Raw genomic sequence first — 12,270 nt, forward strand, 5'->3', positions numbered from 1 at the left:
TGCTGGAAAAGTACTCGCTGACAATCTGCGGTTGCTCTGAGTTTCCTGGGAAACCACTCAGTGTTTATACGATGCTGTTACATCTATGTCTTCTATCGCCCTCTGTGCCCTCTCGTCAAAAGCAAAACAGACATTCAGGAGCAGAAGTAATGTGCATATACAGTACTTAACATAATTTATTCCAATTTACAAGTATAACTATGGAACTATGCTGTATATACCGGTGTCATATGTATCCATTTGAAGTCTCATTATGCTGTCGGATGGTAAAAGGTCAGTGTAATCACATGTATTCACACTCATTATTTTCAGTAATTAGAATCTGTCATCCTGATTGCCTTGACTCTTCTTTTCAGTTGTACTAAAAAAAATCGCTCAACTAAGTTCTGAGCTACAATCTAAACGGCTCGTCGACACTAATCTAGTCCAGAGATGTTCTCCTTCACCCTGTGTATACCCTCATAATGCCAGCCCATGATGGGAAAACTTTATTTCCCATCTCTTTATTTCAGATGTGTCTTTAGTCCTCACCCTTATAACTTAAACTTTAAGTTATGGCTGGAGTGTCTCCCTGGAAATTCAAAAACAATAAAAAAAAAAAAAATGGGGGGGGGGCTAATTCACGCCTATGTTCATCCCATAAACGTTTTTTTGTTATAAATGTAATAATAGATGTGGTATTTAAACCAATATTAATGTATTTTATCTCATTTATTTTACAGCTCCAAAAACACATTTGTGTTCCTTATCTCTTTACATACGATGCAATCACATGTTTAAAAAGCTAATTGGATAAAGTATCTAGTGTTCATGGGCAATATATCTATCTAATATCTATAGCACATAAGCTGATCTGGTGTGCATGTGTGTGAAACAAAGCAGGTGTCATGAATAATAATTGATTATTTTGGATTATTGCTGCTACTCCCCATCAGAATCAGTGCCACATTCAGTTTCCTGCGAATGGAATTTTTCACCATTCTGCAGAGGAGCTATGAATAGTCGCCTGTTTTTTTCGGTCCGCCGGCTCCTCTTCTTCTATTCCAAGCCAAACTTTGCATTGACAGAGACAAACTTCACTATTGATCTGCTGAATACCTCCCCTCCCCTTATATCCCCCAGGAAAATGAAAGCAGGATAGAAAAGCTTATTTCTCCCTTCCTCTCGGTCTCTCTCCTTTGTCCTCTCTGCACTGCTGCCCCAGACAGCCCTGCAGTAATTTAGAGCTGTGACACGAGCACGGTCTTTATGCCACTGTCTTCCTCTTGCACTCGCCCGCTTTCTCTGTGTGTGTGTGTGTGTGTTCGCAGCTCTAATGTTCGGGGCGTGAGACTTTTACAACATGTTCAATATCACACCACAGGGCCTCGCAAACCCAGACAACAACTCTAATGATGCAAGGAGAGAGAGAGAGATGAAGGGATGTGAGCAGAGATGGCACTGAACTATCAGCGCAGAGTAAACCATTTGTCTTCCGCCCCCCTATTTGAAACACCCCCTACAGCCTATAAAACATACCACACACAGCATACCCACGCACACTAACAGAGAAAACATTATATCTTCCAAATTCCATATTATACTTCCCACAGAAGCGGAACCACTCCCAGCTCTAGACACGTATACCATTCTCCCCAAGCTACGCTTCAATTGCCAGACTAAATGGCTGGAAAGTGGAGACAGATATACAATATGTGGAGCATGTGTTTCCATACATATATTTGTAATCTTGTAAGATCTGTGGGTGTGAAGCGGTAGCAAGGTAACAAAGTCTGCATATCCACATCTGTCAAGTTCACAAAACAATATCTCCTTTGTTTAGTTCTTACAAAAGTCATTCTGTGGTCTCCCCCTGTTTCTTAGTTACCTGATCGTAACTCTGTTGCTTAACATCAATGGCGTAGACCTCAACAACCTAAAACAACAGAAATCTTGTTTGAGAAAAATGTGATGAAACATATACTCTGACTTTTTAGTTTGGTCCAGGTCCACTAACATGGAGGGGGCAGGACTTATGACCTTTACTGCCGCCAGCCACCAGGTGGCGATCAATATGCCTTGGCTCCACTTTGGAGAGCCATGTCGTCCATCTTTATATACAGTCTACGTGTAAGACAAACCACAACAATCAACTGATTTTTGTTAGTTCCTCGTTCAGATTTAACAACTTGTTTAAAACGAAATATTCAATTAGCAACATTTTGTGAAATAATATCCTAAGTTTTCAGTAAAATTCTGTGAATAGTTGTCTTTGTTTAATTTACTTCATTAATGGATGACAGTCCTTGTAAAACATCTACAGCTCACAGAATGTCACAGCCAGTCAGGATTCACCAGTCTGGTGATCAATGGACACGGACATAGTTTTGGAGCAGATTACCCTTCTCAGTGCAGACAGGCCTACGGTGGCAGTCTGAAAGGTGGGCGGCCTGAGAGGAAATGTGTGTTAATATTTGCCCTGTTATCCATTGATCCATGCGGATGACTGTTGAAGCTTTGTAGATTAAAGGCTGCCTGCCTCGGGGCTCTGTGGAAATCACCAGGAAACACTGTCGCATCGGGCCATCTCAACCGCTCTGTGTTTGGAGGAGGATTTAATCTCACTGTCACAAACCCAACTAATAAAAGTGTTTACAACATTGGAAAGTTGGTACAGTGACTGAATGATACCAGTGGCTCCCAGATGGTGCTGGGTGACCAATACACGCTAAAATCAGTTAGTGGTCATCCTGCTACTCCGGTCTAAGATGAATGTTAACGCTGCATTTTTTTAGGCTCAGTTTGGTCCATTATTGCAAACTCGCTCCTGCCTGTACCTGCAAAGCTCTGTCCCATATCAGATCTGTTCCCCGCAGTTATCTCCAAGTCAAATCTGGACCCAGCCTAACCCATTAAGATAGCTCCCAAGACCCCACGTCACCCATGATTAAACACACATGCTTCAAACACTCACATCAAACAGGTGATGGCCTGGAGAAGCATCCATCGATAGTCACAGCACCTGTGCTCGTGCAGCTGTCATTGTGTTCCGTCTGTGACAAAGTGCCTAACTTGTGATGGTCAAAAGCTGATTTACTTTTTGCCACTTTTTACAAGCTGCAAATCCACTGAGAGGGAAATAACCACTGATATTTCTCTCTTTTAATGATTCTTCTTGATGCTTTAGCTATTTTGCTGTTGGTCTAGTGCTATTATAGTATTTTCTGGGTGGAAGTGAAAGGGTCAAAAGTGGAATCGTTGGCTCTCTGTGTAGTGGTTTCATGTTGCTGACTGGTGGATGTCTCCAGTGGTTGTAAATACTCCATAACACTGATCATTTGACAAGTCGGTCTGATTGCTCTTCATTTAATAGTGCTAAAGCCGCCCATGGGGTAAATTATCATGAGGGGAATATGATTATTGTGTTTTCCACTTAGTGATATGGCTTTCACCGAAGGGGGTTTCTGGTATCGACGCCGTGTCAACAAACACTCTACTGTTTCCCCCCCCCTTTAACAAAGTGTTGCTTGCCTTGCAATAAACACGTGCACTACTTTCCATTTCAGGCTCAATTAGGAAAACATTGACCGGACGATGGTCAAGTGAGCACAGGCAAACATGGCCTGTAGGGAGCAGCACGAGCTGATGGTAATATATAGGATGGCATCGTGAAAAATGAGAATGGACGGCGCAAATGGACCTAGGTGCTCTCTTTTTTTTTCAGTATGGCGACAGGCCTTTTCCTAAATAGTGAATGAGTGTGTTCTCGAGCGGATGTGTGAGTGTGTGTGTGTGTGCGTGTGTGTGTGTCTGTGTGCGCTGGATGTAAAAGCAGGACAGGCGCTGAGTACCTCTCAGCTCTCCTCATTCACGTGTTCCCCGGAGATGCATGCAGGCTTGTTTTAGAGTGCAGGGAGAGAAGTGAGAGCAAGGAACGGAAGCTGAAGACTTTCTATTAACCCTTCGTGGACATAGGTGAGTTACATAAGCACGAAAACACATCCTGGTGTGTTTTTGGTTTCCTGTCCGACTAAATGAGACTATTCCCTTTTCGTCCTGTTCCGCCGTTTCTTCCCTTCTCCCTCCTCCTGCCGCCCACCATGGGGCCCTCACCTCTTCCGTTCTACCTGCCTGCCAAGTTTCCTCTACTCTCGCCCACCTGAACACAACACCTGTGTGAGCAGAGAGTTCCAGGAAAGGAGGCCAGGATGCATTCATAAGCAGCCTGTCACAAGCTCTCTCCCGCTGAGGAGCTGCCTCACACAGCCAGAGGGGAGGCAGGTGGGCACCCCCCCTCTGGAGAGTCAAAACTGCCCCAGAGATCTGTATTTAGGAGGCTGGGGACTTTCATATCTCACATCACGTCTCCTCTGTACTTACAGACACACACACAGCGAGTTACAATACTCTCTAAGTGTGTGCTGCAGTGGTGCAGAGTCATGCTAGTCTTTACACCACCATCAGGCGGCCTGCTCTCACTCAGAGGTGTAATAATCTGGCAGCCAATCACAGGCAATGTAATATTCATGAATGAAAATGAGGCTGAATGGTTGAGTGAAGGGTTTGGTGAGGGGGGGAAACAGACGACATGTTAGTTGCTTTTTGTTTCCTTCAGATTTCGAGGATCACTTCCTCATTTTGTGTTGTTTTGTGTGTCGCTGTCACTCCAATGTCAACTCGGCCCACAGACGCCCAGGAGCGCTCATCTCTTTGTAGTGTGTAAACAAACGTTCGAGGGTTTTTGTGGAATTAGGCTGCATCCTCGGCTGAGTAAGCAACATTATGCGAGACCACTTTTCAAGTTTATGCTGTTTACTGATAGAGAGCTGAGATTTTTTTGTTATTGTTAAAAGCTTCAGGCCAATAATTTAGAACAAGCCTGCAGACAGAAATATCTGGAGAACTGAAGCAAGGCAAACAGAACAGAGATGTGCATTGAATGACTATTAACACACATCGAATGAGGCTAAATTAACATGACACAAGAACACAACAAAAACCGTTGAGTGAATTGTCTTGAAATTAAATCCTTACCTTCTTGAATTCATAGCCTGCAAAGGTATTGACTGTGCGATCAACCTCATGTGTATTTTGTGTTCAGTGCTTGTTAACAAACGTTAGCATGTTAACATGTGTTTTCCATCCATTAGCAATTAGCTCAAGGACCAAATGTGCCAAACCACAAACTCACACATGCTGTGACTGTATAGTGTCTTTGTCTTGTGACTGACTGATTAACTGTGAGACTGTACATAAAGATGGACGACAAGACAACTCCCCTACATTGAATCAAAATCATCTTGATTGCCATCTAGTGGCTGGCTGCAATAAACTATGCCTCCTCCATCATAGTGGATGGGACAAGGGGGCACCTGTATCCAGGATATTTTAGTGTCGTACTGGAGGAAGTGGAGACATGTAATCATATAATTATATATACAGTTTATGGTTCAGACTAATAATAATGTGTGATTCATAACCACCCCAAGCGCAAGATGACATAGGTGGAGGACAATTGCTTCTAAATTCTTTGTTTTCATATTCTTTCATGTGGTGTGAAATAGACAAATGACCATTTTAACAACTAAATCAAGTTAGCTGCATTTAATTTTCTGTCGACTGACAAATCGACTAATCGTTTCAGAGTTTCACAGTTAGTTCGTCCAACTCATGCTCTATTTGCAATCATCATGCTAATTTGTTTTTATTGTCATACTTTTTCATAGAAAGCATGCTCTAACCCAGCAGAGAGAGACGCAGTGGTATGCGACACTGCTCCATTATCTGTGGCAGCCAATTAACTCAACACACGCCCCCACACATATACACAAATGTGGGTAAATACACAAACATACCCACACACACACAAACATAAAGCTGTAGTGTTATCTGTGATATGCAATTAGGGGAATATTTGCCACTGTGCTGATGTTTGCAGTAATGACTGGAGTATTAATCTATTAATATGCACAGGCTGCATGTGATTTGCTCTGGAACACTACCTTGCATTGTTAACTGAGAGAGAATAAAGTGTCTGCCGCAGTTATTTTCTCTCCCGCTTTGTTTCTCTCTCTCTTCCCCCGCTGTCCAAATAATATCTCCTGTCCCTTTTTTACGCTTTTCGTATTCTTTTCATAACATCGTTCTTTCTCTCGCTTTCAATTTCTTTCCTCCAATGATTTTCTTTCTAATTCCCCTTTCCTCTGTGTTCCTCTTATCTTGCTAAAAGCCTTTTTCAATCCCTGGCAACAAATCATTTAATTTTTTCAAATAAATATTCATTTGCTCAGTTTTATCAAAAAACATCGATTTATTCTACCCTTAACATGATTTTATTTGAATAAATAGCCGAAGCAAAGAGATAATCTTCGTGTGAGTGGGATGTTTAGCTTTGACTCAGACGTTTTACCTCTTTTCTTCCTGCCCTCTTCTTCCCCTCGCACCCTCACTCTCCCTGGTGTAATAACTCATCTAATGTGTTAAAGTCCAGCATTCAACCGGGCCACTGGCCTAACAATCACGCACACAGCGAGGCGAGCTCGGACACTGGTAGCAAATCATCTCCTTCACGCCAGTAAAGGAGTAGTGCCCACAGATAGAAAGAGCAAGAGGAGGAGACACGAGGTGAAGACATGAGAGAAACACTGGGGGAGGGAGAGCTGAGCAGAGACAAGGGAAATCTTATAGAAACAAAGATGTCGAGGCAGAGTTGAAATGAAATATGTTGTTCCATTTCTACCTTTGCACTGGACATGAGCTGTGTCTCAATTCAGCGCCTGCATCCAACTTGGCTGTCCCATTTCTAAGACTCCTTCGAATGCTGCAGACAAATGTGTCCTAAAGGGTCCAATCCTTGGTCATCATGCTTCTACTAAACCATACAGCTAATGGTTTACATGTTTAAACTATCTTGTCGCATCCAACTTGAGCTCGGTTGCTAGGTAACAACAATAAGGGTGGGACATGTTGGTGATGCCGATCACGGAAAGCCTCTATAGACCAGAACATCCCATTTCAATTCTATGCATAGACCGTGTTCTTCGAAGGATGCAGCCCAGACCTAGACACATGTGGTCATCTGTCTAATAAGATGGACGACATGTTACCATTTCCTCCTACTATAAAGAAATAAAGCCAAACGTCACCATCTTGCGCAGTTGGACCCAGATTCTGTGTAGCAGTGATCAAGGGATGGAGCCGATATACATTCTCGCCCAATCGTGAGTCAGTCTCAGCTGTCAATCATGACGTTTCGCCTTGTTTTTATAGCATCAAGTAACTAATTAAAACCAAACGTATTAGAAAAAACTGAAAGAAAATTTTTAAAGATGCTTTGGCTTAATTTTTGGGAAGGTGTCATGTCGTCCATCTTTATAGACAGTCTATGAGAGAGAAAGAAAAAGAGCCTGAGAGATGGTTACTTCTTACTCCTTTCTTTAAAAGACATTGTAGGATTGAAGGGATCATGGGTTTATTTCTGTCTCTCTCGCACACACACACACACGCACCCTCTCTCTCTCTCTCTCTCTCTCTCTCTCTCTGAGTCATGGATGATGTGTCAGAGCAAGATCGATATCGGGTGTCTCTTCCTCAGATAGAGTGGCAGGCCAACCCTTTCGGAAAGGAGGAGAAAGTTTGGCTATGACAATATGTTCCGTCTTGACTGCTAATATTTCCACTGACTCATTCCTCTGGAGGACAGTCTGAACTCAAGAATAAGACTCGCAATTACGTTTGAATGTTGGCGTGGCTGCGTAAATATATAAGAAAAACTGTGTTTGTCTGTGTGAACTAAGTGTCTATAGGAAAACATTTTCCTGAATCTGTTTGTATGTCCAGATCTGTGCCAACCTTCCGCCCAAGTTTTGTAGAAATCAAATAGTTTGTGCATCATTCTGCTGACAAAGAAACAAACCAACCAATGAAAACATAATCCCCTTGGTGATAAAAAATAACAAGCACATCCTGTTGATTTTCAGTTCAGGATAGTCTTCCTTCAATTCATCTAAGAGCTTAAAGGTCCAGTGTAAAATAATCCTAGTGATTTTTTCACTAGTATGTCATAATCTAAATTGTACAAATTGTTGTTTTCTTTCTAAATTGGGACCTTTATATTCAAATACTTTATATTTACATCGGATGCGGGTCCTCTCTACAGAGACATCTTTTGAGTTTTAAGACAAGTTAAGGCTACAGGTTGTCTTCCATGTTTGTAAGGGGAGGGTGAGGTAATGGATAATCAGCTGCAACGAGAAATGTCACCACTAGATGTCATCACATTCTACACACTGAACCTTTAAAAATTCAGCAAACCTGGGCATCCATGATATATGTCTTTTAGAATGACAGGGTTAACTCACATGTTCAGTCGTGGATTCAGTCATGTAGCGGTATGATTTTTCAAAATGACTTTTTAAGCTTAAGTATGTTTCTAACGCTACCACCTGAAGTGTCCAGCGGCCTGTGTCACACTTGTGTGCAGTTGATCCATTTAATCACACTCGTCCTTTCGCAATCCTCCCCTGCTGTAGCCTGTTAACACTGTTCATATCTCCTCATACACTTCACACCAGACTGACTGTGCTGGAAAAACACCCAATGAAAGATCAATACCGCATTCATTGAGTCCCTCTGCTTTCTAATGCCCCTCAGTGTCTGCCCTGCCAACCCAGAGGTAGATGGCCTCCTGATAGAAACACAGGTCATTGGTTCATCTCTGCTCCGCTGCTTTCCTTTGGTTGACCAGACACTTCACCAGCTGCGCTCCCTCCTTCAGTTTCCCAGTGTGTGTGTGTGTGTGTGTGTGTGTTTGTGTATAGATGGATTTGTGTCCTCTGCTGTGTATTTTCTGGTATTGAAGTGTGGACTGTAATTCTCTACCGAGGATGACTTCAGTCAGTTGGAAGCCCTGGAGCCATTTTCTTACACACAGCTCTTCTAATCCATGTACTTAACCGCAATCTCTTAACCTGTGTTTCTTTTCACATGTATCTCCTGACCTTAACGTGGTTTATTATCTTAATCATATCTGCAGGGTATGGACATAACAAATCGTCCCTGGACTTCTTGTCCGAGGACAGATTTTTCTTGTAATTTAATATCCTGTTTTTAGCCCTGATACGATTCTTTGAGGGATTTAGTTGAAAAGAGAAACAAGCGGCTGGTTTTGCACATTAAAAGCTCCACGTGTGTTGCAGATGAAATATTTATAAGCCATGTATTAGAGAATATTACATATTCATTTATTTATTTCATGTATTACTCAGTAATATTCAACATAAATTCGGAGCGTTTTTCAACAATTACGTTGATGCCGTGTAGAATGATTCATGGATCTTGATTTTATAAATAACAGGCATGTTTAGGGGACTAATATTTAATAGTTTGTGCATTTTGATGCAGATCCAAATGGAAATGTGGATCTAGTGAATTACTATGTGGTTTCCTAAGGGGACTGCTGGGCCTTGGCAAAAGTATGTGCTGTACTGAGTGCCATACTGGTTTTCTACTGTTGTTACACTTTGTACTCGACTGTTTCCCAATCCAAACCTGCCTATTATCTTCACCCAAACAACTCTCTCACTCGCAGCCTCCTGTGTGTCACCTACAGTGATAACTGGGAGGTCAGGTCCCTTGCCTCAGGAAATGACAGTTCAACAGAAAAGCCTGAAGAAGTCTTCTAGTTGTCAGAATCACTTCAGTCAGTTTGAAGGAACCTTTATTTCCTCACTTCCTCTTTAGCTCAAGAAGAAAAAATAAAATATCTAATGTCAGCATAAAGAAATCTGGACTCTGAAATTGCCCTTGTTTCTCTTCTCCGCTGGTGTCAAGAGTGTTGCAGGCTTCTAAACTGCCTCACAGAGTATTATTTGATGGAAGACGGGAGAGACAGAGCTTTATTCACAGAGCGTGAGAAAAGGCTGTGAAAGGCAGTCGGAGGTTTCGTTTGGAGAAAGACGTGACGAGGAAAGGGCAGGAAAATGGATAGATGTGGTTTTCCTCACATGTTTCAGATTAGACTTTCTCTCAGTAACCTTTTCAGAATAGGATTGTAATCTGAATCGTCATCATCAGGGGCATTTTTTTTCCAAGCTTATCCATGCGTCACATGCTGGAGAAGCAGAGCTCGTCATCTGATATGGAAGTCATATCACACAGTGATCAGATTCATTTAACCTTCTCTTTCCACTCACTTTCTCATTCAGCTGCGGCTTCTCAATCTCTACCTGCAGAACGCACACAAACACACACACACACACACACACACACACACACACACACACACACACTCATCTGCACTTACCACACCTCCCATTTCTGCAGTGCTGGCTGGGCTGAACCACACACCATTGATCTGCTCCGGTGATTGATTGCAGTGGCTGACGGGCTTCAGTCAATTTTTTCACCTTCACACAAGCGCTCATTTGCACATCACTGCACCTTTGTGCACGAGAGCACAAAGATGCGCACTATATTTACACCATGCATTTTTGAGCAAATTACCATAAAGACGAGCTGCTGGGTGGTAAAACACTTCCTCTGTGATTCAAGACGCTGCATATTCTTTCTTTGCATTATGCATCATGTGGACTTTATAGATTTGTTCTGGGAACCTGTTTACGTTGAAATATATAAATTAAGACACAAACAAACCAAGCCAAATGTTGTCAATATGTGTCTTTGAAGGCAGTAAACCATGGATCCAGCTGGAAAGGTACATGTGACACTTAAGATCACGAGCAGCAGAAGATAAAATGCAATTTGCTTCTGTTGAAGGAGACAACGGAAGGCTGGGGGGGAAGGTGAAATCAGTCAGAACATGAATGTTGATGCAATGCTTTGCCACAAACATGCAAAACAAGTTGAGATCACTGATAACACACAGCGGCCTTCTTCCTTGCACTGATAATACATGCAGCTGCAAGAGCCTGTGTCTCTGTGTGAATCTGTTGTTGAGGGAGAATGAAAGGGAACAAACTAACTTTTGGATATTTCTTTAAAGGAGACATATTTAGCTTTTTCTGTTTTTCTTTTCTCCAGTGTCTTATTAAGGTTTGTTTTACAAAAGGAAAGTGATGTGTTTTCTGAACATTGAAACACATGATAACACAAATTAAATTAAGAACCTGAATGAGCAGAGTGTGTCTCATTTGAGACATTAAACATTTGATTTTGAAGTTTACCATTAGCATTAAGAGTTTGAGTTCGGATTATATTCACTTGTTTGATTTTTAAAGGTCTTATGTGAGGTTAGAAAACAAATTAATTTAAAGCCTTGATTAAAGACTTGAAGCAAAGAGAGCTGCCTGGTGGAAATACAAAACCAGGGTCCTCCATCTATAAAGCGGAGGTGTCAATCAATATTGACCTTTCAGCCTTTTTTCCAACAGTTAATCCCTGACTCCAGACCACCCAGGACCTGACTTGTATGAACTCATCACACAACTCTCTGTCGCTTGCCTTTCCCTCCCTCTGGTGTCCTCTCCTTTCATGCCTCCTCTCATCTCAGCGATTGATGTCGGTCTCAGACCCCACTTCCATCTCTCTCTCTCTCTCTCTCTCTCTCTCTCTCTCTCACACACACACTCACACCTTCACGGTGTCTTTATTCAGTGCTAGCCCTCTTTAAAAAAATCAGGATATCAGCAGGATTAATTTTTTTTATGTTTTGTTTTCAACCCATCAGGGCTTCCTCTGATATCAGTGTCATTAAGACGATGTCTGTCTTTAGATGTTTTAAGTTTCTTTAGTGCATTATTACCTTCGACAAGGAGGTTATGTTTTTCATCTTCATTTAATTGTTACTTTACTTTTGTGTCTGTTACTTAGAAGATTACACAGAAATTACTCGACGGATTACCATGAAACTTGGTGGAAGGATGTGATATGGGCCTTGAAGGAACCCTTTCAATTTTGGTGAAGGGCCGAATTCATATTTTGCCCCCCCTCATCTCAGGAACAAACAGGGCCTCAGAGTGGTGCTTGAGTTTCCTGACCAACAGTCCCTATCATGAACTGTCGTGCACTGAGGTCCCGAGCTTCATCATCTGCGCTTCTCCCTCCTTCAACCTCCTCTTCACCTCGTCTAATAATAATACCGTCTAATTACCACTTCATTATCAATCATCCAGAGATTCCCGATGCTGATTGGCTAATCAAAAATGCGTGTGCGATGGATGAGGATGTGAGATCTCGCTGATTTGGATTCTCCTCTTCACACATTCATCTCTGCTGATGTCATCCCTCGCTCCCTCGATCACACAGGGAGATTTAGAGTCGAGTTTAATGTCT

General features: G+C 42.1%; 1 protein-coding gene across 1 annotated transcript in view; it reads left to right on the top strand.

Moving 5' to 3' along the window:
- schip1 (schwannomin interacting protein 1) overlaps window positions 1-12,270 on the top strand; it is a 210,585-nt gene that overhangs the window by 121,520 nt on the left and 76,795 nt on the right. The window lies entirely within an intron of this gene.

The sequence above is a fragment of the Pleuronectes platessa genome, chromosome 5 (genome assembly GCF_947347685.1).
Source record: "Pleuronectes platessa chromosome 5, fPlePla1.1, whole genome shotgun sequence".
Lineage (NCBI taxonomy): Eukaryota > Metazoa > Chordata > Actinopteri > Pleuronectiformes > Pleuronectidae > Pleuronectes > Pleuronectes platessa.